The 24406-nt window shown below is 43.8% G+C and overlaps 1 protein-coding gene across 1 annotated transcript in view; it reads right to left on the bottom strand.

Moving 5' to 3' along the window:
• Positions 1–24406, bottom strand: part of DLGAP2 (DLG associated protein 2) — a 1782978-nt gene that overhangs the window by 1299536 nt on the left and 459036 nt on the right. The window lies entirely within an intron of this gene.

The following is a 24406-nucleotide window of genomic DNA, read 5'->3' as shown; positions in this document are numbered from 1 at the left end:
CGGCACAGTTCCTAAATCTTTCAAGGAGGCTGTACTGGTGCCCCTGCTAAAAAAAACTGGCGCGGACCCAGTTGTCCTCGCCAATTATCGGCCCATCTCTCTTCTGCCCTACCTGTCAAAAATCTTGGAGGCACATGTGACCACCTGCCTCTCGCAATTCATCGAGGAGTCCAACTTCCTAGAAACAAACCAGGCCGGCTTCAGACCAGCCCATTCCACCGAGGCTGTGGTCCTTGCCGTGTTGGACAACCTCAGATGCAATGCTGACAGAGGCCGCCCCCAGGCACTGGTCCTTTTGGATTTGTCGGCGGCATTCGACACGGTGGACCACAACATCTTACTCCACCGTGTCGAGTCCGCCGGAGTCCATGGGCCTGCGTTGTCCTGGGTTAAATACTTCCTGGAGGGTAGATCTCAAGCAGTCAGTCTGGGCCCCTTTAGCGCCACCAGTGCACCTTCATCTTGCGGGGTTCCTCAGGGTTCTTCCCTCTCTCCCCTCCTTTTTAATTTGTACCTTCAGCCTCTTATCCACTCTCTAGGCAGTTGGGATGTCACCGTATTTAATTATGCGGACGACTTACAAATTATCTTCCCCCTTTCCTCTCCTGATGCCGTCACCAACTTCAAGGCGGTTATGATACACATCCAGCAGTGGATGAACCAAAATCATCTAAAGCTCAACCCTGGGAAAACTGAGCTCCTCCTTCCTGGGAGAAGCGCTTCCCATTGGGGCCCGCAATTCTGGCCATCTGAGCTCGGCCCATCTCCTCCCCCTGCTGGCTGCGTAAAGAGTCTCGGCGTCATAATCGACTCCGAGCTCACTCTTAAGGCTCAGGTGAGCGCCGTAACATCTTCCTGTATGTTCCAACTACACAGGATTCGGAAAGTCGCCCACCTACTGACCCCTGAAGCTTTGCTACAAGTCTTAATAGCACTGGTGCTGTCTCGTCTGGATTTTTCAAATTCTTTGTATCTTGGTCTCTCCAAATCCTTGTTGTCTAGGCTACAGATTATTCAAAACCAGGCTGCCAGACTGGCGTTTAAAATCCCCAGATGGCAGTCGGCCAAACCTTTACTACATCAGTAACACTGGCTACCTGTCAACGAAAGAATAGCCTTTAAGGTCGGCTGCCTGGTCTTCAAAGCCTTGACTGGTCCCTCTCCTGCTTTCTTGAAGTCCCTGGTTACTCCCTACTTCCCCTCCCGAACTCTGAGGTCCACTCACCTTCAGCTTTTAGTCACTCCCCGGTTCAAACTCACTAAATTAGGTGGCCGTAGTTTTTCCCACCTGGCCCCCAAATTATGGAATTCTCTCCCGCTCTCCCTTAAATCCTCACACTCTATTGTATCATTTAGGAAGCTCCAAAAAACTCTGTTGTTCTCACATCCCCACTAAAATCCCTTCTGTTTAGCCTCAGTGTTCCTATCAGCGCCAGGAAACTCATGGTGACAGCGCTCTCAACAAATGCCCATTAACATAACATAACATAACGTAAATGACTTCTCTCTCAGGAGCATTTAGTGCATCCTCAGACCTGATGGCTTTGAAAAGTGGGCATCACAGCATGAGAGTCCTGCATAGGGAGCTTGAAAAAACTTGAATTGAGTCCAGATGACAGTTTGTAGGTGTGCTGGGATTGTGAGGATGTCATACACAGGTTTCAGAAGAAAACAAGGTTAGCTCCTAGTACTGAGAGTAGTTTCTGGCCCCTATGGCCGAATTTTTTAGTCTAAGTAATCACTCTAAGCAATAATAATTTTCAATGGCTTCTGCTATTGTTAATGGTGTTGAGAGTGAACACATCTGCGCGTAGTACCCTAGTGCTGTGATGGTTAGAAAAGGCCATGCAAACACCTTGAAGGTTTCCTGCTACTGCTTTATATCAATAATAAGTCACAGTAGAACTGCAGACGTAGGTCATGGGGTGGTGCAAGCAGGAGAAGCATAGGATACAATGAAGCAATGAGAGATGGAGAACTCAGTTCCTCAAATGAAGTCTGATCATCCTGAGTGTTCGTCCTAACGAGCAGCCCCGCTTTGGAATGAAAGTACTTGAAGAGATATTGGTTCTTTTCTTTCAGTGATTAATATTTATTTTTGCCACTGTGGGAGTGCCTAAATAGCCAGAGCATATTGAGAGTACTTTAAAGAATGACACATTGCAAGATTTCACATGATTTCTAGTTATTCCATTAAGAGCAAGGCCAGGGAAAGCTTTGTGTCGTTACGGCTCCAGGAGCATCTGAACAATCATGGACTGTTGGATTTTAGGGATCTCTAGACATTAGATGGGGAAGGCCTTGCTGGACATTTTATATTCACTCTGGTGGGCTATACAAAATAGTTTGATTTTTAAGAACTAGCCTATTTGGATTAGCTCCTTGTTATATTATTGTATAGAGCTGTGGGTTTTTACAAACCTGCATACTGTTCTCACCCACTCGCAGTTTATAAATGGGATTATACAATAAAAAAGTACCAGGAGAAGCGTGGCTCAGTGGTTAGAGGCGGCAGACCCGGAAGCTGAGATCGACTGTGGACCAGAGTTCGATTCCCCGCCTCGGCGGGTCTCGGGCTCAAAATTCCACGGACTCGACAATTCTCGCTCTGGTGCCTACTCAACTCACAGGGTCACACTCTGCGACTCTGGGCAATAGCTTGCTTAATCTCCACTACGGCCCCTCGCGGCAGGATGCCTGGCTTTCACCTTGTGGACACCCTGCCGGGGTTTCTCACAGGGGAATACCAGGACGGGTTCCCTAAGCAAGCGCCGGGACGCTTACGGGCAGCTGTGCGCTTTACAAGTCCAGCACATTTACATTTATTTTTTTACAAATATGTGCAGTTTCCCGCAACAACGCTTTTCCAGTGTTTTTATGTTGTTTCTTTGGTAATCGTTTGATTCTGTGATTGTCTGTAGATTGACTGCTCCTGCAGAAGCTAGCCTACACTGTAGTCTGTGCAAATAGACATCAACTGATCATACTCCTTTTAATTGTGGTATGTGGGTATGTGGCAATTGGGATCATACAGGATCCTTGGCACAAAGTCCCTGTTGGTTATTTCCCTCAATGAACTGAGGTCCATTTTGGATGGTACAAATTCTACAGGAGCTCTCAATCAAAAGTGTTGTAATGATTCAGCAACTAGCTAATACTGACACAGACAGCAACGCACTGAAATGTTTCACTCATTTCAAAAAGGGCGGTTTCTTGGTTTCCGAGCTACTCACGACCTCCTTTCAGGTCAGTCAATTCTGCAGTTTTGTGCAAGATGACACGGTTATGCATATCCTATCTATCATGTGTTCTTATATTTGAGCATCTTTTCTTTCAATCAGTAGTCACGAGTTTAGTCACTGTGTTACCATTTCATTGTATGTAAAGTTAATCCAGTGTAACTGATGAAAAATCAATTGAAATAATTATTACTACATTTCGAGCATGCAAAAATGGGTGTATCATGCTCCTCAAAGAATGGCTATTATATCTTCTTCTTTTCATTTATAATTGTAGGCTACGTGATAAAAATAATCTGGAATATGCATTGAATATTCTACAGTAAGAGTATAATCAAAACCTTAATAAACACACTCAAAAGAAAAGGCGCAACACATATTCGTTTCAGCATAATTGCTTTGGTAATATAATCACACAAGTAGTCAATATACTATATTGTGAGACATTTTTACATTCAGGAGAAAAGCTGTGTGTTATGTAACACATAATCTATATTTAATTATTCCTTCCATGTGCTGCTTCAGTAAATTCATGGCCTTTACACATGTCATTGGTGAACAAGCTAGGTTGTGTATAATCAAGATATGTGTATTTGGAACCTTCCTGGTAAGACTGTGACTCAGACAAAAGGTTGTGTGTTTGTCTGTTCATTTGCTCCAGGTCATACAAATTAGCTTTCAGCATTTTTAACCGGACTCTTCTGCATAAGTGTGTGATTGCTATGGAACATTATAGGGCCGCATCAAATCAAATATCTATGGAAATTATCCACGGCGGGGAACAAGAAGCTAAGGTGCCTCAAGGGTGAGCAGGCCTCTAGACATAACCTATAATACGCAACAAAGACACCCAAGTGGTTTTTGAATAATGATCCTAATCTGTCACATTATGCGTCATAGTCATGTCATACCAGCCTGCTCCTAGACATACACAAAAATGTGATGAATATCCTCACACACCACAAGGTGACAAACCTCATCCTATGATGAAGCTTGACACCTGGTGGTGTGTGGTAACATCCCATCACATTTTTGTGAATAACACATGTCAGGGCCTTCCAGAGCAACAGAGAACTGAGATGTCATCAAGGAATGTTGGACTGGTTTTAGTGAAAGTAAAGTACATGAGTGTAGGAAATGGAGTATTTGGATGAGCGTTGTGGGAACCCATCTCATGCAACAAACACAGAGGCAGATATAATATAGAGCTACATTGCCCTATCGTCACGCAAGGTAACGCAAGGGCAACACAACACTAAAGTCAGATTTACCAAGCAACGCAAAGCCACTTTGTGTGGCCCTGCAGAGCTCAGTAAATCTCAAGTAACGCAAGGCAGAGCAAGTTGCTGTGTTGCGTTACTCTGCAGTGGGAAGGCATTTCATGGCTGAAGCATCGGTTTCCCTAAGCACCCACCCATAGATTTTGGAGCATTCCAAAATTTACCATCAGTGGTAGACCTGGGAATGCAACATAATGCTATTCCTTCCCAAGGAAACATATTGAAGAGAAATATGTTTATTTTTTCCTCTATGTGTGCTGAATTCTGCAGAACATGTAGAAAGAGGAAAACGCATCAGAGGATTGCTTTTGTGAAAAAACAATCATGCCTGCAAAACAGGCTTCCTTGCACCACAATGCAACGGTGCCTGCATTGGCACTAGGCAGCCAAAAGTGCACCAGCACAAGGAGAGAACAGGAATGTGGCACAAAAGAATAAAAATAAATATTTTCATATATAAAAAAGGTGTCGATTTTGGTATTGTTGATGTTTTTAAGAAATCTCTGGATTTGATATACCTGTTGTTTGTTAAATATCGCCTGGCCTAGGCGTTTTCTTTTCCACGTTGTGATTTCCCTGTCCAGGCTTTCTATCCTAGATTCAGGGGCCGTGTTCCTTTACAAAAAAGCACATTCCTGCCATCTCCTTTTCAAACAGTGTAGCAAGGTGTCTTGATGCGTTATGTTGTGTGAAAGTTTGATACATTTGGGCCACAATCCTTGTTAGAGCAAACCACAAAAGATACTTAATTAACCTGTGCTTAACCCCCTAGTAGCTTGGCACAAAAGCAGTCAAGCTTAACCTAGAGGCAATCTGCTAAGTATTTATGCAGCACAAACAGATATAAAGTGAAAGCGCAACACAAGAAAATGCCCAACCAAATTCAGAAAAATAGATTATGTTTTAATAAATAATTTTAGACCAAAAGGACAAAAATCTAATCAGTAGAATATGACATATTAAATTTGAAAGGTTTATCTAAAAGTAGCACCAAAAGGCTGAAAGCGGCAATTGAGTGCATCCCTTTACTGGGGAAAAGTCATAAGTTCAGGCTGCCTGAGAATCAGTGCAGGCCGGGATCAGGACCAATTTAAGCATGCTGAGAGTTGTACCTTTTGTCCATGGTGTAAGATTTGCACTAGGCTGCATGTCGTCCAGCATCAGTTACAATGAGGCTTTACGTTGCTCAGCGTCAGTTCTTATGAAGCTTTCAGTTGTGCTGTGAGTGTTTGCATGGCTTCACATTGCTCGATGTCTGTTTTGATAAAGCTGGCAGCTGTGCAGCGAGGTTTTGTGGGACTTAGTGTCATTCCGCGACAGTTACGATGAAGCCTGCAGCTGTGAGGAGGAGACTCTGTGGGGCTTGGCATCACTTGATATCAGTTTCAATTAAGCTTGCAGCTGTGCGGCTAGGTTTTGCAGGGCTTCGCATCCTACTGCGTTGCTTTTGATGAAAGTTTCAGCATTGCTGCAAGGTATTGCGGGGCTTCGTGTTGCTTTGCACCGGTATTGATGGATTCTTTGGGTCAGGAAAAGTTCTCTCTGATGCCAGCCAAGGGTACAGAACCAAAGGAGGCACTACTTACGGATCAGAAGCTCCCTCTATCAGAGGCCATTAGGGCCCAGCCAGGTCTAGTTGCAGGTCAAGGAAGGTACAGTGCAGCAGGTCAGATGGGCAGCTGCAGGGAGACCTCTGAAGCTTGTTGTGTCCTTGTAGCTCAGAACAGCAGGTCAGTCAATTGATCGTTGGAGTTACTTTGGCAGTCCTGGATTTGAGAAGATGGTTGTCTCTCTCCTTAAAGCAGCAAGGTAGGCCTCAAGCAGCAGGGCAGTCCTTTGAAGCACAAGGCAGTCTACAAGCAGCAGGGAAGTACTCTGGCAGCAGCAGGGCAGTCCTAGACAGTCCTTCTGGAACCATCCTCAGGTCCAGGAGCGCAAAGAAGAGTTGGTCTGAGGGTCCAATATTTATGCCTGGTGCCACCCTATAAAGTGGGAGGAACTTCCCCATACATCTGGTTCTGGATATTTCCTTTATTCCACAGCCCTCCCTCCAAAAGGGCTGGGGTGACAATAGCCTGGTGCCAAGTTCTTTGTGAGTGTGCTAGAAGCAGTTCCATTGAAATGAAGTGTGGCAGGGAACAGCTTGTCCCCTCCCACCTTGTCAGTATGGCCTATCCTGCCAACATACAGTCCCCCTTTGTCTCACTTTCTGGGAGGAATGCACAAAGGCCAACTGCCAATTACACTGAGTCATGTGAGCCAGGACACAGGATGCAGACACCACATTGTTAGAACAAAACATTTGAATTTTCAAAAAGTGTCATTTTCAGAATTATGACTTAATATGTGACTTTACCATTAAACAGGATTTTATATCACAATTCTTTTGAACCCAAACATGACATTTCTACCTGTTCCCAATCAAAAGGAAGCATTTCTTAAATGTTAAAAGGTAACCCAATGTTATCATATGGGAGATGCCGGCCACACAGTAGTGAACAATTTATGTAGTAGTTTTTTATTAGCAGGACAAGCAAAACATACAAACACATGTCCTTATCCTTTAAAAACAATACACCCTGCCTTGTGGGCTGTTTAGTCCTAGCCTAGGGTTGACTTATGTGTATTAAAAAGTGAGGATTAGGCCTGAGAAAGGGTTTATTTTCTCAGGTCGAAGTGGCAGTTTATAACTGCACACAGGCTGCAATGGCAGGCCTGAGACATGTTTTAAAGAGTTACTTAAGTGTGTGGCACAATACGTGCTGCAGGACCACCAGCAGTATTTAAGTTACAGGCCCTGGGTACATGTAGTACCACTTTACTAGTAACTTATAAGTAAATTAAATGTGTCAATTGGGTGTAAGCCAATTTTACCTTGTTTGAAGGAGTGAGCACAAGCAGTGGTAAAGGGCACATAGTACTATGTACAAGAAAATAATTTTCAGCAAGCGGGGGAAGAGAAGTCGAAATGTTTGGGGGAATACCACACCAAGGCTGTTAGGTCTAACAATGAGGCACTTGGGAGTTGGTTGAAGAATGAGAATAGCTTTGTACCACCAAGTTTCCTGTAGCGCCATATTGTATGCCAAGAAATATAGAGTAGTTGTTTATTTGAGACCTATTCAGGCTTCTCTAATGCTTAACATGAGGGGTGTGTCAAGCTCCTGAATTACTGACCTAATTCAGTAGAGCTAATCATCAGTATGGCATTATGATTAGAGCTGGCCACTGTGATTTTAGGACTCTAAGTAAACTATCAGGATCCTGCTTAGTTGTCATTGATACAAAGTTATCAATAGATGCTGACATCTAGTGATGTCATATGTCATCTCATCAGTGACATCCTGAATGAAGGCATTAAGACAGCATAACAGATGTAATTTGTGATTATGAGCAGTGGATGGTGTGTGCCAGATTCATGCTTTATGTAGAATGCCATACGTGGTAACTTTAGAGTTTTTTAGGTTTTTAATTGGTATCACAACTTCACTTTAAATGTGTATTTTTCTGTTATTTTCAACTTACAAATACATTTTAGTAGATTATGAGCTACATTAAACATTTCCTTTGGAAGTATTCTACATACAACTCCCATATTTTTATATTCAGCCATGCCTAATCCTCTGTGCTAACACCCAAAACCCTTAAATTATACACAAATTGTGATGCCTTGCTTAGTAACTTATTGTCTTTGCAGTTCTACATCTGGATCTTTATGGTTGTTTTTCAAATTGTTTCATACTAACTGTACTAAAACGATTTATATGTAAAGGTTTATAATAAAAAATTGGTGTATTAGAGGCCTTAAACTCAAATAAAACTTGCACCCGCTTGATGGATCTACACAAAATGACATTTTTAGAGTAAGTTAAACATGCACAACGCCAGCCAATATTCATGCGGATTTATCAAACAATGACAATATGTGTAAGCTTATCAAAATACCCATTTTCAAATGAAACTGTAATGCAACCACATTATTTGCATAATTAATATAGCTGCACAAATTAATAAATGTGTACAAAACTGGGCATGTTGTGGGAACATGTTTTTCAAAATGAAGGCATCTTCCAACATCCATCTTCTCAACTCTGTATTTTAAGTGAAATTGTTATTTAGGGACCTGACTGACTTGAAGGAGTAATAGAAACAAACAACCTACATATCTTCTCAACTGGAACTTCCCAGGTCCAGTTCTCATTTGTTCTTCCATAGGTCCAGAAAGTGTTCTGATACAGGTACTTGGGTTGCCACATTTATACCTGGCACCAGCCTGTGGGTGGAAAGGACTCCTGCCCTCTCACTAACCAATAGAGTAAAAGTTCCCAGAGGCAGTCCTACCCATTCTTGCAGTACGTCCTGTGTCCACTGCAAACAATCCCACAATGCCGCATTGTACTTAAATCCAAAATGATTCAACCCTTCTCCCCTTTTGCAGAGCATATCACAATACTTTCGTTCAATTGAAGCTGCAATGCAACCACATATTTTTCATATTTAGAACAGCTGCTTGTTGGGCTAGAGGGCCATATATCACCGACTACAGCTTGCCACACCCAGTACACCCTAATGGACCTGAGTTCTACATTTAGGTGTGTTATTGTTATTATGTATTGGTTGCCTTTGTATGGCAGTACTAGGGGTTTGCTCGGACAGGTTGGTGGAGTTGTTGTTTGTGATGTTGGTATGGTATTGGAGTTGCACCGACGCGCTTGTCTGACTGTCATTAACACAATTGTCACTCATTTACACACAGGGTAAGGGGGCCCCACTACACAGGGCTGCCACACAGATGGGACAAGGCCTTTGACTTTCAACTGATAGTATACACTCTACATGTGCACACATGAAAGGGATACGACACCTCAATGCAATTTCTTGACATGGAATCTGTAGGGTATGTCCACTTCTATCAAGCAGTACTGTATTCACACCTTCCTTAAAAGATGCCATTCACATATTGCCTTCCTGCAAGAAATGCATGTGATGCAAACAAAACTGCACAGATTCGAGCGAGATGGAGAGACCGCGTTTATCCCACCACAGCCTTGGCTTATGCCAAAGGGGTTTTAATCTGAATAGCCCTATGTGTTTGGTTTGTGAAGGAGTCACATAGGGTGGACCCCGAGGACATATATGTGGTGGTGGAAGGACGTTTTGATGTCAAGCCCCTTGTGCTGTTAGCTATTTATGTCCCCACCACTGGGCATTTCACATTTCTGGATTTGCCAACTCCGCTCTCTTCCGTGACCCACATACGCCTAACATTTGGGGCAGAGATTTTAATTGGGTTCTGAGCAGTAGTAGGGATCGCTCTGCCCCGCTGACAGAGGGAACAGACTGTCGCAGGACCACACAGCACTCTCGAGACTGAATGACAAGTCATAGAGTATATGATATGCTGTGCCTCCAGCACAACATCCACACTCTTCTGGACCTCTTCCTGTATAGTGAATTACTAGGCAACCTAATGATCCATACAGAATACTTGGCATGCAGGCTATCTGAACACTGCTCACGGCGGATGTTGGTGGGGAAGGGCTCAGCCCTGCATACCCACATGGAAGCTCCAAATTGAATTGCTCCATGATGCATCCTTCCACAAGGCTCTGGCCATGCACCTTACCCAGTACTTTGAACTCAATGAGAGTTCCACGCCCTCGAGGTCCACGTAGTGGGATGCACACACAGCGGTGTGCGATGTCACTGCATTGCCACTAAATGGGGTGTCCGTCAGTCCCTACACAGGCAGATCCTGGCTTAAGAATAGGACTTTCAATGCCTGGAGACTGAGCTGCTGCTGCAAGCTGAAAAAGCTGAGCAAATATGACAGTTGCAGGTGAACTAGAGGGAACTCCGGCGTGCCTGGGGATTTTTGATTAAATGCAATACCTTGCCTGGCTTTATGGGGAGAGTGACCTTACAAGTAGGATGCTAGCGTTGCTGGTCTATGCTGACCAGACATGGTCGTGCATTGAGGTGATTTGACTGGATAGGGATGAGGTCCTCAACACTCAAGGGGATATAAATGAAGCTTTTGTGGATTTGTACCATTCCCTCTATGTGGTGGAGGCATGCCCCTCTGTGGATGACCTGCATGGTTATCTACATGGACAGCCACTTCCCTGCCTGGAATCTGCTTCAATGGTAAGAATTGGACTCTCCTGTCCAACTGGAGGAGGTTCGTATGGCCATCTTTCAAATAGCTCATAATAAGACATCTGGCACCAATGGCTTCCCCATAGAATAATAAGCTACTTTTAGCATGTTCATCTCCCAAAAGCTGCTGGAATGTAGGCATCCGCCGGACACACTTTTTAAGGCACACCAAACCTGGCCAGTACATGTTGAATGTTCACTCTTACCGGTCACTATTGTTATTGAACTTTGACTACAAGATCCTGGGGAAGGTTCTGGCAAATAAAGTGCTCACGTTTGTCAGTGCTTTAATACACATGGATCAAAATAGGTGTGTTCCTGGCCGGAACACATTCCTTATTATCCGCCGACTTCTTTATCTAATGAGAGCTGGCCTGGAGGGTACGGAGATATCGGTGCCAGTATCATTCGATATAGAAAACTCTTTCGATACGCTGGGGTGGGGCGACTTATTTTCAATGCTGGAGGAGATGCACCTTGGCTCGATTTGTGCCTCATATGGGTGGCCGATAGTCAAAGTTAAGATATGACAATTGATATCTGACAGGCTTGATATTCAATGAGGTACCAGATAGGGATGCTCTCTGTCCCCATTGATCTTTGTCTTGGCCATGGAGTCATTGGCCTGTAAACTGTGCATGCATAAGGGGCAGTGGGGGATTTCAGCGCATGGATTTCTTCATGTGGTTCCCTAGTATGCTGATGATGCCCTGGTCTACTTACATGACGTTGGCTTCTCGATCCCGGTGCTGATGACACTGCTGGATGACTTTGAAATAGCGTCGTTCCACAGTGTGAACTGAGCCAAGTCCTGCCTATTTTCCCTATGCCCGATTCCACAGCACGATATGGGTGTGTTGCCCTAATCTCAGCTCTTGTGGCAGTATGATACATTCAAATACTTTAACATACAGATTTATCATACTGACGGCGATCCCATGGAGTGGAATGTCTATAAGGTGATGGGCTTGGTTCTCAGGTTCATGCCGTTCTAAACATCACGTCCGATTTCTCCTCTGGACTCAGTGGAGATTTCCAAGCGGCTCGGACTACCATGGCTCTTATACTTTTTCGTGGACCTTCCACTCACTCCTACCATACTTTTTTCCTCTAATTTGAACAAGCTCTTATTGGAGCTGATATGGGGTATGGGCAGGCAATGATTATCTCTTGATAAGCTATACAGCCTGCTTCGTGAGGAGGGACTTGATGCACCTAATTTCGAATTAAATTGCAGCGGCTCAGTTGCAATGGCTGTGGTACTGTTTAAGGCTGCCTCGTTCTCAGAACAAGCAGATGTCTGGTACCTTCTGGACGAGTTACATACATATACCTGATTGTATTCCGGGACCCACTTCCCACATGAGAGGCACCAGATGGAAACTGGCACTCCAGGCAGAAATATGTCCATGTACATGCCTTTGATCCCTTTTTTGGCATAAGCCATCACAACAGGAATTTGGCAGACATCAGGATTTTGCAAGCTGGAGTTAGCCAGGTATAGAACACATGTTTGCGAAGGGTATTCTTCAATCCATACCAGAGCCAAGTGACACATACAGTTTACCATAGGGACATTTTCTGATGTATAATGCTGCACATCATGGAATCATCACATACTGGGCTCAGGGGTGCACTGAGCCACTCATTGTATTGCTGCTCAATGTGATTCTATCCCACGGAGAACGAATAAAGTCATAACAGCCCTTTACTTAGCATTGCTGGCTCATAGGCACATGCCAGACACTAGGGTTTGTGAACGTTGGTTGCTGGCCCTTCAAGAAGCACTTCTTGGATACACAGTGGGCCCAAAACCTGTCGTAGGTTAAGGAGGTTCCACAAAATCTGCACCTTCTCTTCACACAAATTAATTATCTGCACCAATCGTATCTCACACAGCATCCTACGAATGTACCCAACCGCCCCTTCAGGCTGCACCAGATGCGAGATATTGGATGTGGGCTTTCACCATATGGTGTGGGAGTGTCTCGTGATTGGGCGATTGGGCGGACATGAGAAGAGATTGTGAGGACCACCTCAAAATTATTGGCTGATTGCATAGTCTTGGCTACTCCTGAATCTTGTCTTTTGGGGATTTGACCCATGGCAACGGGGGATAAATGCCTTTATAAGTTCATTGACTTGCCATTTATACTGTAGAAGCACCAATTCACAATATTGTGGAAGTCCCCGGGGGCCCCGGATGTACAATGCTGGCTCCATACTCAATTAAGTAGGCTAAGGCTGAAGTGACCATTCTTGCGGAGTCTCACAGGTGAGATGTGGCTCTGGGCAGAGGATGTTGATCTGGGACCACTACATCAGGAACCTGGGGGCGAAGGAGGACATGAGGTGCCCCATTGCACACCTCTTCATATACACCTTCATCTGCTTGGATGTTGGTTTTGTGTCCTAGCAACTGTGTACACATTCCAACATTGGTTACCAGCTTCCAGAGGTTCTGGAAACTAGACAGGGGACTGGAAGCTGGAAGCTGGACAGAGGGTTGGGGACGGTTGCTGATGGCTGGACTTACCCACGGGTAGCTCCCTTCATCTTAATAAAGATCTATCATATACGTTTGTCTGTGCCTCTTAATGGGGCTTTTGGTACTGGGAACACTTGATCTGAACTGTATCCTGGTTCGGACGTCTCTGTATGTTAAACTGCCATTCATCAACTGCGATTATGGCTCGCTGGTGGGCGGCTGTGTACTCTTGCATTGAAAACCCCCATTAGGTGTTTGTTGGCTACAGACATGGTGTCACACGGTGGGGTGATGATGACGTGCATTTCTACTGTAATGCTGCATATTTGATTAGGGGGTGGGGGGCGGGTGAGGTAATGTAACTCCAGTGTGTTTGTTCTGTGCGTCAGGATGGGTCCTGACCAGGCTGTTGTTCTTGTTGTATGCTGTAACACTAATAAAAAAAATTGAAAACAAATCTAGGCTAAAGAACACCAAATTATGCTTACAAAAAATGCATTTGCAGTCACTTGAAGGATACGTGAGAGCAAGAAGTTAAAAAGAGGGCAAGAAATCAGATTTAAATTATATTTGTTCATTGTTTACCGATTATGTTTTATTATGTGCGTTTAGCATAACGACGGCAGCCAATACAGACTAAGCACTACCCATAAAAAAAAATTAAAAAAAGAATAGCTGTAAAACAGTTTTTCAATATTAAAAGCATTTTCAAACTTATCCAACACCTGCCTTCTCAATTTTGTATTTTAACAATATTCCTCTAGCGTCCTCATTGCCCTACAAAATCTTTTTCCAGCACTCCAAATGCATATTTTGCAGATCTGATAGTTTTAAGACTGAAGAAAAATATTATCTTTTTACAATCGCATCTTTCTAAATATCGAAACTTCATTCAATGCAGTACGTGAGTTCCATGCTTGCAAAATCAACCAACAAAATATACACAAAAAGTAACTAGCTAGCATCCTTTTCCTAATGGATTTATAAAAAAGCATACTTTCTGAATAAAGCTTTATTTTCGTGCCAAATTTCATTTAATTTTTTCCAGCTAAATTTGCTGTAACAGCAATAACAGCAAGTAAAAATCCTTGTGTGAACTAGAATGAAAAGCGTTTCTTACAGGTCAGTGTAAAAATTGGCATGCCAATACCCTTAGCTGCGTGAAGCTAGTGAGTGCCAAATGTAATTCTGATTAGTTAAACATCTCAGACGTTATTAGCAAATCAAATAATGACTTTTCAATGCAAAATGTAGGTGAACTATAACAACAGGGTTGCTACAGCTGACTAATAAATGTGTGTAGTCACCTATCAATTCTTCAAAGCTAAACAGATATTCATTTATAGTAGTATCTGAGAAGTTTAAGTATGCTGACTAATAAGTATCAGTGTACAAAACTAATGTAGTGTCTATGGGCAAGGCAGCTTGGTAAAAAGTGATTTTTTTCTGCTATTTACTGGCCTGTTGGCTAAATAGAACAAATTATTTACTATTTGGCTAATGGCCTTGAAAATAGCAGAGAAACTTCACTATATACTCGGTTGTTGGCAACATGATAAGGATTCTGCACTGCTTGTTCTGACGGTCGTTCTATTAGCAGAAACATTTCACTATTTACCTGGCTACTGGCTAAGTAGCAGTGATAATGGACTGATCAACTGGCTTCCATGCAAATAGCTGAAAAACGTCATTATGTACCCGGCAAGGGGCTAAATAGTAGATATTCTGCTCTTTTTGACCAGCGTCAGTGCAAAGAGCAAAACAACTACACTATTTAGCTGCCTGCTGGATAAACAGTAGCGGTTCCAAACTGTTCAACTGACAGTCATTCAAATAGCAGAAAAACGTCACTATTTGCCCAGCGCTGGTTAAATAGATGAGATTCTGCACAGTTTGGAAGGCGGCGTTGCAAATAGCAGCACAAAATCACTATTGACCTGGCTGCTTGCTAAACGGTAGAGATTCTGAATTGTTCAACTGACAGCCGTGCAAATAACAGAAAAACTTCACTATTTGCCTGGCACTGGTTAAATAGTTGAGATTCTGCACTCTCCATCTTGTGACTGTACACATAGCAGGAAAACCTAAATATGTATCCAGCTGCTGACTAAGTAGTAGAGATTTTGTGCTGTTCCTCTGGTAGCCATGCAGATAGCAGCAAAACTTGACTATTTACCCAATCACTGGCTAAACAGTAGAGATTCTGCACTGTTTGGCCCTCTACCTTGCAAATAGCAGAAAAGATTTACTATTTACGTGGTCACTATCTAAATAATAGAAGTTCTGCACTGTTTGACTGACAGTTTTGTGAAGTTTTCTCCCTCCACCTCGAGGCTGCCAACATCCTGTCCTAAGGAGACCCCTTTCCCTTTGCCAATTAGATACCATCCCAACTCAGGGGTCCAAACCTCATCAATGGTTTGCAACAGCAATTACAGTGACAAACTATCAATAATTTCCCTTCAGAATTGGAAAGGGGCGGGAGGAAACCCCTTCCATGAGCACTCCTATTTGCATCTTAGAAACAATCAAAAAATTATTTTTCTATCTAAAGAAATCTCAAACTCATGAAAATGGTTTTGTACATAATAATAAGTACTTTTGTGGTCACAAACATTGTGATTTTGTGACATGAGACTTTTAGTGCTAAAACTGGCTTGGATGCAAGCACTCATTTATACGTCTAATGATCCCAAATATTTGAATGTTTTCAAGTTTTTTTTTACAAACATGGCACAGAATGCTACTCCATTACACCATGGTTCACAATAAAGTGACTTCAGAGACCCTGTATTGAACTGTCTCGTGTTCTACAAATGCTCCTACATTTACCTGCAGATGTGACTGATGATAAAAAGTATTAAAACATTGCAAGACTAGTTAAAGCTGTTTACTCTTCTAAAGCTATACTCTCTTACTCACAAAGCCATGGGAATGTACAACGGCCAGATATAGGATTACCAAAAGGCTCCATGTTATGAGAACACCTCTTCTTCTGCATCAAATCAGTACATTCTGGAATTATTAATTCTGGTTCAGTTCAATTAATCAAATCAGACTAAAACACCTGAAAACAGTGATTTGTAAAAGCAAAAACCAGAAATGGACATGTAGTACCCCAGTAACATTAAGTAATCTAATATTTAGGATGCTTTTTTTTATCAAAATAGAAAAAATTGCATAGGGCCTCTTATGAAGTGACCAACACAGTATAATTGAGAGGCTTCATTTAAATTTCACTACAGAAATAAGCAAAACTATGGGCCTGATTTGGAGTTTCAAGGACAGAGTTAACTCTGTTGGGATGGTAGATGACAATACCTCTGAAATTGAAAGGGTCATCCAACAGCCAAATTAAGAGTCGTCCGCTGGCCCTGTGGACATCGCTCTACATTGGCAGGAACTGCTGTCATGGGGCTTCCTGTCCATTCATGAAACATTTGAAGCTCAGTACAGTTAAACATGCTGGCTGGCTGTCAATCTTTTAAAGAGATATTTGTTTTACATTTTGGAAAACATACTGGATGATTTCTCCCAAGGTGACAAGGTCATTATTTTTTGTTGTTCCTTACAGCCAGGTTTTACTCTAAATATGGTAGCTGGTATGAAGTATTTGCTTGAATGGCCCATACATTGCTAAGCCATCAGAGGAAGTATTTTGGTGAGAAGCCACAAGCAAAATAATTAATTGAACCGAATGTAATTTGTATATGAATGACTTTTCCCAGTAAATCAGAGAAAGACATATAGGCAGCAAAGACACAAAAGAAAAGAAACTCAGAGATTTTTATTCATTAACTTTATTACAAATATTGTAAGAAATAAGGCACTTAATAAACAGACCTCCATTATTGTTACCTCCATTCTCGTGCTCGATCATTTCCCAGTTCCACTAAAATCCTCATTTTAAGGGGATGTGGATGTACTATTGAGGTTTCAGAACTGATTTAGGGTGTTTCTCTTTAAAATGCAATTTTCTGGCTCTCACTCCTACACAGCCTTTGTACTAGGTGATGGTTCTCACAGAGGTAGCAGTAGTGCTGACTCCAAAACAAGTAGTAACACCTAACAAAAGGTTCAGGTACACAGATTCATTAGCAAACTACAAATTCATACTAGAAAATTTGTTCAAATAATAAAGGGAGAAAGAAAGAAAGAAGCCTATATTTCAAACACAATTACAAAAAATACTCATAATTTATTAAACATATAATTTCACAGAACACATTCCAAGTAAAAGAAACGCTCATAGAAAAGTGTTGGCAAGACTAAGACAACCGATTCATTTTATCAAACACGTGGCTAACATACAAACATTACATATACAGAAAGAACAATAAAAACAAACATAATGTGTCTTTCACAGTTTGTGGCCACAGAATGCGTCGACGGCGTTTCGACCGCTGGATGACTATGCGGTCATCATCAGGACAAACAGTAATTGGAGCGTTTTCAATAACAATGTTAAAAGTAAACCATTCAGCTGTTGAACGGCAGATGAAATATGTTAAAATTTATGAAGCAAATCACAAGTCCTCATAACACCATTTGAGGGCTGATAAGACTGCTTTTAAATAAGTGTATCTTCGGCACAACAAAAAGTCCGTGGGGAGCAATTAATTATGGCCCAACGCATGCCCAGTCAATCAGCATGCGTTCACGGGTCCAACCGGGTAGTTCCCGGTTGGACCCGCGAACGCATGCTGATTTAAAAGCGGTCTTTCTGAGTAGTATTCCCTCAGGCACAGATGAAAGGACAGCTCTGCTTAGAAATGTTGAAACCTTTAACAAGAAACACCTATGACCTATCCCTTACTTCTACTGTCTGCCCTAGGTAACCACCAAGGAAGAACTAATCAGCAGGCAATTGCTAAGAATGACCTCACAGATTATTGTGGGTAGTATTTTTTCCATTCTCCCTCACTTCAATTCTGAGTCTTCACCCTCTATCCACAGGGATACAGTCAAAAAAACTCCCACTGTGTAGGGAAGCTGTATCTACTCTCATGTCATGAAAAATGCATCCCACTGACCCATGCATTAAGATTATCATCACACAAGGAATCTTACCACTATGAACTTTGGGGCAGATGTACTAAGGGCTTGCATTGCCCTTGAGTCATGCAAGACAACAGAAGGTAATCGAAGTCCTTAAATAGGTCTTTATATGGCTCTGCGTGGCTTAGTAAATCCAGAGTAATGCAAGGCAGCACAAATTGCTGTCTTGCGTTCCCCTGTGTTGAGCTGGTCACCTATTGATGGAACAGGTAATCCCATGCATCCACCCATGGATTTTGACGCAAATCCCATATTTACTAAGGTGAGTAAACCTAGGATTGCATCAAATTGGTACGCCTTTCCAAGTGAGGTGCTACGAGAAGAAATATCAGTATTGTTCCTCGTTACTTCCGTTTTCTGTGAATGCTGCATTCTGCCCCTGCACAAAATCAAACCTATGCGTAATTCAGGCACCCTTGCACCATGTTGAATGGGTGACTGTGTCTGTGTTGGTGCTAGGAAGCACACAGTGCTCCAACAAAGGTAGAGAGCAGAAATGTGCTGTTTCCCTGGCACACTACACAGTGCAGCAAGTTGCCTTGATCAACTTCCTAGTAAGTTTGCCCCTGCTACATCCGCGCTTCACATACACACATATGCAATGTCAGTGCAAAGATCTGGGGGGTCACACAGAATTTATCTTAGGGACATGTAAGATGCTCTATCTGGAGCATTCATGACCCCCTCTTCTGCCTATCAGAGCCTTCTTATGATCTTGCACTTCCGTTTGGTGATTGCCATATCACTTTTGACCCCTTTGTTAGCCATTAACGATTTTACCTGAATTCAGCCATCTGAGTTTATCAAACCCTTCCTGCCATTCTTCACAAACCTCAGTCATTTTCCACTTATTCTACACTCAGAGGTCAGAGTGTAACAGTCCTGGCATTTTTTTCACTTTGTGTGCTCCGATTTTTCAGCAAATACCAGTTCAATATGTGGCTTTAGAGGTGGGGGTTTCAGGGGTTGACAGTATACAAAGCATAAATAAGAACCATTTACAATAGGGATATTCTAATATATGTGGCTTAGACTCACATAGCTGTCCTCCTGCTCCTAGTCTTACTCCTTCACTTCTTGATCCTTCTGTGGCTTTAGGAATTGGCGCGCCTCTAGTCCTGTTCCAAGTCCTCCTTTTTTGGGTTGTTTTGGTTCTTCTGATCCTCATCCTGGCCCTGGTCTAACTAGTCCTGGTCACACTGGGTTCCTGAATCTGGAGATCTTGGTTGTAGTCCTTTCTACTTCTGGCTCATCCTTGCTTTAGCCCTTCCTGGACATCCTCATCCTGGTTCTATTGGTCCTTATCCACCTAGCCCTTTTGTCCTGGTTCTCCTATGACTGGCACTCCTAGTATTCCTGGTTTGGGTCATCCTAATTCTCCTTGCCCTGGTCCTTGTTCCTGTGGTCATTGTGGTATTGCTTCCACCGGTCCTGGTCCTCATTATTAGGTCCTCTTGGGTTGGGCCTGGTCATTTTGGTCCTGGTCGGGACCCATTGCTCCTTGTGACTCTTACTGTGATGGGTCCCTTGATCTTAATGAGCTTGGTCCTAATACCCCAGTTCCTAGTTTTCTGGCTTCACTTGGAACTTCAGTTCCTGATCTGTTGGTTAGACCTCTGCAGTCCTCTTAACCCTGTTCCTGATCCTTCTAGTTCCTTCCCCTATCTGGTGCTGGTCTTAATGCCTCTAGTCCATCTACTCCTAACCAGACTAATTCTTCGGACCCTCCTCCACCATGTCATGAAACACTTGGTCATGGTCCTCATTGTCATCTTGGGCTAGCTTGCCCACTTCAACCTGATAGCCTTGGTTCAGGACATGCTGTTCTTAGCCATTCTTAGCCACCCAGCTTTGGATATCATGGCTCCTGGTCTCCCTTTTCTTGTTCCTCCCTTTCCTCCTCATTCTGGTACTGCTTGTCTTGGTATGCCAAGTCCTGGTACTCTGGATATCTCAGAATTGAGCGACTCTTCCTCCTAGGTTGTGGTTCCACTGGTCCTCTTTGCTCTTGTCCTGTTTGCTCTGGTTCCCTGGCCTCCTCATCTTTATTCTTCAGGACCTGTTCTCTTAGTCTTCCTCACTCTCAGTTTGATTCACTTTACAATTGTCTTTTTTCTATTCCTGGTGCTCACAGACCATGTTCTTTTCCTGGTTTTGTGTTCACTAGACTTGTTTCTGTTTTTTTTGGGCGGGTCTTGTATGACTAATCCTCTTGGTTTTGCTCCTTCTAGCCATCCTGGTCCTTTTAAGTCCCTTTCTCATAGCCCTTTCTTTTCTTTCCTGCTCCTCTTGCCCCTTGTTCATTTAACCTGGCCCTTCTGATCCTTCTCGCCATGTTCATCAGATTGCCAGTACATCAGTTCCAGATTTGGCTGCCCCCTCGATCTAGCTGGCCTCATGTGTCCTTGTCCTCTTAGGACTTGTCCTCTTAGCTCTTGTCTTCCTGCTTTGGATCATCCATGTCTTCCTGACCTTGTACCTTGTCCTCATGGTCCTTCTGGCACTGCACCCAATGGCCTGGGCCCTCTTGGTCCTTGTTCTCTATGTGTGGTCCTTCTGAGCAACGTCATTTTTGTCCTGGTCATCCAAGTTCAGTTTTCCTAGTCTTCCCAGCTCTGGATGTTATGGACCTCCTTATCTTCTTCACCTTGGTCCTGCTAACTCCAAGTACTGGTCTTTCTGCTCCACTTGGTACTCTAGACCCTGGTCCTATACTTATGCTCCCCCTGATACTCCTAAGCCTATTGCTATTGGTGTTGATTTTTCTAATCCTCTTTGTTCTGGTCCCAGTCATTCTGGATATGGTTCAGATCTTCTTGACCCTAATCTTCCTGCTGCATGTTCTCATGCTGATACACAAAGTCATCATGGTCCTCCTTTATCTGGTCCTCCTGGTCCTGGCCATCCTGTTGCTCAATTTACCGGCCATCCTGTTACTAAATCTGTGGCCTGGACATCCAGGCTGTGATCATTGTGTCCCTGGTGGCTCTGGTCCATATCATCCTGATCCTTCTTTTCCTCCTCACTCTTGTCCTCCTGGTCCTGATACTCAAAGTCCTAATCCACTTTGCCATGATCTTCCTGGCCCCCTTAGTCCTTTGTTTCCTGGTCCTCTTAGACCAATTCCTTCTCACTCCAGCTGCCTGTGTCCCTGGTCTCAGCTACCTCCTGGTCAAGGTCATGATATTCTTGTTTTTCAATGTCCTTATCCATCTTGAGATTCTGTGCCCCATATCTCTGTTCCTCTTGGTCCTGTTCCTTATAGGTTGGGCCCTACTGGACCTACTGCTACTAGATCCGATCCATCTGATATCTTAGTCTTAGTCTCCTTGGTCCTGGTTCTTCTTGCCTTAATGTGCTTGTTACCATAAATGTTGCCTTTTAGCCTTCATGGCCCTTCCTTGTTCCCACTGCCTTGGCCCATCTGGCCCATGCCTTGGTGGTCCCCTTGGTCCTAGTCACTTTGTCCTGGTTCTCCTCATTGTCAATTTCCTAGCCCTAGTACCACAGGTCTTGGTCCATCTTGCTTCTCGTGTCCTGGCACTCTTCCTTTTTTTCCTCCTGGTTTGGGTTGATTTTCTTCTCCTGGATATTTTTCTAGTCCATTTAGTCTTACTAGTACTGCACCCATTGATCCAGGTCCTCTTGATCCAGGTCCTCCTTATTCAGGTCCTCCTGAGCCTGGCCAATTTATTCCTGGTCCTCCTGCTCACCCCTGTCCATTCCACTTGGTCCTACATATGGTGGGTGGCTTCCTTACCTCAGATGCTCCTCACCCTGGTCTTGCTACTTATAATTATTACTCTGTCCCACTTGGTAAACTAAGCCCTAGTTTCCTAAGTCCTGATATTAATGACCCTCTCATTCCTGTTTCTGGTAACTTTTGTAGGAAAGTAGGTTTCTTTTACAGTACCCCAACCCACTATTCGCCTGGCTTGTGGTGCAACTTTGACTGTAGAATACTGGGTACAATTATTGTTTCTCAAAACGGAGCCATTTTTCCACAATTGGCATACCTCTGGCTCACCTTTAAGTCCCTTGTAAATGGTACCAGTGTTACGTGGGGCCTTGAGACCAGAAAGGGTCTCCAAGGGCTGCAGCATGTATTATGCCACCCTTAGAGACCCCTCACCAACCACATGCACACTGCCACTGCAGCCTGCATATTTTTCTGCAGATAATAGTGAAGGGTTGACCTGACACACATCCCTGTGCACAAGGTCTACCAGCACTGCAAGTTGAAAGGTAAGTCACCCCTACAGCAGGCCTTACAGCCCTAAGGCATAACTGCATGATCAGATATGCCCCTTTAGTGTCTAATCCATTCTTAGACGGTATAGGTGTACTGTGAATTCACAATGAGTACATGGGCTGGGAGTTTGTCATTACATGTCTTACAGATTAATGATGGCTTTACCAAATTCCAACTTTTTGGTACTGAACATCTTGGCTTAATTAACCCACACTGATGCCAGTGTTGGATTTATTAAGAAATGCACCAGGAGGGCACCTCAAAGGTGTACCCTGAAATTGTACCAGCTCACTAGTGTGTGTATAACTGGTCCCCACCAGCCTGCTACCTGTATACATGATTCTGACCCCCTGATGTGGGAGACTTTTGCTCTTGTGGGTCAAAAACAAAGCCTGATCTGGGTGGAGGTGCTTCACACCTTCCCCCAAGCAGGAACAGCATGGAATGGCATTGAGCCTCAAAGGCTGCCGTCCTTTGTTATGCTGACCAGGGCCTCTCCAGCTATTGGAGATGCCCGCTCCTCTGACCAAGCCCTATTTGTGGCAGCAAGGTCAATGAGAAAATCAGTAAGCAAGAGAGGTGTGTCGCCTCTCCGCCAGGACCATCCCTAAGGTGCCCTGAGCTGAAGTGACCTATCTACTTTGAGAATCCTCCATGTTGTTTCGGAGCACTCTAACCATTGGGGTTAGGGATATGCCCCCTCCCCAGAAAGAGTGGACATGCAAAAGGTGTAGGCACTCAAAAGGTAAGTAGCCCATTACCTACTACCTTTGGACCCATGTAAAGCCCCACAAATTAGTATTTAAGGGAACCCCTGATACTTACACCTCAGATTTCTGATGACCTCTGAAGAAGAGGACAAAGAAGAGCCATGCAGCAGCTAAGGATAAAGGCACTAACTGACTTGACCCCAGCCATAACGGCCTCTCTGCAGCCTTCAAATGCCCAGCTACAAAAAAGTGACTCGCCCCGCAACCAGCGACCTCCTGGACCCTGGGAGGTCTGTTTGCCTTCTAAAAAGACTCCTAATCTCCTTTGAACAGCAGACCTGTTCAGAAGAAAATCATCTGTAAAGACCAGGTTATCAACCTGTGGAATTACAAATTTGACCACCTCTGCATCTGACGCCCATGGCCCTGGTCCAGGAAGTCCACTGGTCCAGAAAACATTCCCCAGCGATCCTAAATATCTGTCCATCGTGGGTTGGCCATGGCCTGACTGGACGTCGATGCCTGCAGCCTCTACACCATGCCCCCCATGCTGGGACCTGCATTGGTAAGCTGAATACCCAACGCCAAAGGACACCTCTGCACCCTGAGTCCCTGGGCTTTGGGGGAGATCTACTGATGGTGTCCTGATGCTAAAGCACATCCCATCTTACCTGTGCAGCTGTAGGTTTCTTTTGTACAGCTTCCTGGCCCGAGCCTATAGCTTCTTTCCAGTTTGAGATTCCCCTTTCGTTTGCATTGGGCACCCGATGCTATGTTGGCACTCTGCACCTGGCCGCCCTGTGGCTGAGGTATACGCTTGGTGCTGCCATGTTACCCCTCTGTGAGACTGGGCTACAAAACCGCACTACTTACCTGCCAGTGGTACTAATTCGATTGCCCCCTTTCTCCATTGGATACCATTGGAACCAGACACTGCATTTGACCTCTGCAACTGGCCACCCCTGTGCCGCTGGTGGTGCGCTAAGGTCACTTACCTGAACCTTGCCTGGTACAGATTCTTGTTCCAAAAGCTCAAAAATGTAGATCAATACTTACCTGCAAAACTGCTGATTGCGTTTCCTTACATAGAATTACATTATACTGATTAAAATATGCACTGTGTCCACTTTTTACATTGAAAAACAGTGATATTGCTGAATGTATTTTACTGTGCAAAGTATCTTGGATTCTATAAAATAAATATACTAAAAGTATGTTTA

This window comes from Lissotriton helveticus, chromosome 6 (assembly GCF_964261635.1).
Source record: "Lissotriton helveticus chromosome 6, aLisHel1.1, whole genome shotgun sequence".
Taxonomy (NCBI): domain Eukaryota; kingdom Metazoa; phylum Chordata; class Amphibia; order Caudata; family Salamandridae; genus Lissotriton; species Lissotriton helveticus.
Note: the sequence above shows the minus strand (reverse complement) of the source record. Positions and strands in the feature narration are given on the sequence as shown.